Raw genomic sequence first — 2,337 nt, 5'->3', positions numbered from 1 at the left:
GATGAACTTCAACGTAATTAATAAGTCGACGGTGGACAAGTGGGTAAAGTCAAAGCCTCAACAGTCGAGGTTCCAAGATCGTATCCCGAAGAGGTTAATTTTGCAATCATCATTATCAGTAGTTATCGTTTTCTTCAGAATTATTAGCTGATAAATGATAATTAAATGATTAAAAAATTATGAATTATTGATTTTTTACAATATTAGAAACAAGGGTAATTATTCAGTGGGTTCCCATCAGCACTCTGGCCCTAATCCAGGTTGGAATTTTCCACGAATCCCACAAGATCGTGTTTTTACATCGTTTATTTACCTTCACGCATGTTCCCAGTGTAGAAATTAAGAGGGAACAGTTAAATACCCTAACTTCACCGCTCTTTGCGTCACCCAGTGCCAATGACTTGGACGTGGTGCTGTATCTGGTCCCATGATAACACATGTTGATACACTTAGAGACAATGAGAAACACAAAGATGGATGAGTGTCGGTTCAGGAAAAAACATGCGATTACTAGGTACAGCCTCTTCGCTCTACACCTCCACATTTCCTCCGCCGTCCTTATACGGCAATTGATAATAATAAATGAATATCAAGATTTTATGTGGAAGTTGAGAACTGAGTAATGGCATAGACAATCTATTAGTGGGATGGGTGATGTCACTTAATCGTCGAAAATCATTCACACCTATAATTATGAAGAGTCACTGTTCCGATTGAATAAGTATTTACTCAGATAATTTTGATATCATTGGTTTTCACGGGTGCTAAAGACACTAGGAGACTATAGAGACACGTCATACTAGCCATCACCCACGAAGGAATTGACCCGACTACTGAACACAATTTCTTACCTCTTGGAACAACGACAGGTATTAGGCTACCCATTGACGGTGTTTATATGATTAATTACTTATCGTAAACACGAGTGATGTGGTCAATTTAGCCTTGGTCCAAGGTATAATTCCATGGGTGAATGTACTAAATAATTACCGAAATAAGTATTTGGCAGCTCATGGTTGCCCTTCATCGGCGAATGGTCGACAACCAGTATCGGCCCAACGTTATCAAATCATGAGGTAACCGAAGCTGGACAAGGGCCGTTTGAGGATCGAGAGCCAAGTTTCGGTAGCTTGGCTAGAGAAGCCTCCTGGGGCGTTCTGTATTCTTTTTATCACAAAAAAGTAGGGTGCTTCAGCTTTGCGTTCTTTTTTCTTTCATGTGGTTAAAATTCCCCAAACGAGAAATTCTCGTCGTATTGGCAGGTATGAAAAAGGGAAGAAAATACATTTTTTTTGTTTATACATTTATCTCACGTAAGGAAATCAATTGTATTTGAAATACATGAGAATTGGCTTCAGTTCATATTTATTATGACCGGGAAGCCGTTGCCAATTCTCTATGAATTTCAGACCAAAAAATAAAAAATAAAATGTCTTGAATGATTAATAATTTATGATAACGAGTACAAAAATCGTCCTATGCAAATGATTTTTTCTTTTCTATTTATTTCCGTGGTATTTTATACGGAGCGCATGCTTGCTAAACATCCAAAACGAGGAAGCTTTGGCAGTGGAAGGAACGGACGCGCAATGAAAAACGCGTAGTATCATGTACGAAAGTCTCTTGTACGGAGACTTTGTTTGAGAGTAATTTTGGTGCAAATTTTTTTTTCGTGTGGAAGACGTACAAAATTGAAATTTCCACTCTGTCAGCAGTCTTAAGGATGTTTAGCCACTCAAGTGAGCAACCGTGTCGGAAAATAAAATAGAAAAATTCAAATAAATCGCTCACGATATAAATAATTTTTTCTACGAATTTACAAGCCTCCTGGCATACTTTTCGGTGCAAATTATGAAGAAATATGAAAAATGTTTATAAACATTGACGTACGACTGACTACTGTGGTAACGCTCAAGTTCTGATCGTGCAACACCGCATTTAGCGAAGTGCTCTGCCATCACTGTTTCATCGTCATCTACCTTGCCGAAATTGCTCAGCTGTAAGAGCAATGTTGTCAATATTTTACAATCACAATGGCGGCAACTTTTTTCCAGATCTTTTCAAAAATCAATCACAAATTTCTTACGTATTGTATCGGGTACCTTAATTTTTCTCGCCGGTAAAATATTCCCCATATTGTCAAGTAAATAAGTGGATTGTTTTTTTTTTAAGATGTGGAGTGCGTATCCTAGTACCATTTCCAATCACAGCTAACGTTCACGTTCTGCCAGAAGACTCTGTGTTACAGAAAGGTGTTTTCAATAATTATGGTCTCGCTAAAACGGATGGATCGGGGAGTTGAAAATGTGACTAGTGTATGGTTCATAATTTCAGCTA

Source organism: Fopius arisanus, unplaced genomic scaffold, assembly GCF_000806365.1.
Source record: "Fopius arisanus strain USDA-PBARC FA_bdor unplaced genomic scaffold, ASM80636v1 scaffold00043, whole genome shotgun sequence".
NCBI classification, from domain to species: domain Eukaryota; kingdom Metazoa; phylum Arthropoda; class Insecta; order Hymenoptera; family Braconidae; genus Fopius; species Fopius arisanus.
The sequence above is the reverse complement of the archived record's forward strand: the minus strand, read 5'-3'. Positions refer to the sequence as shown.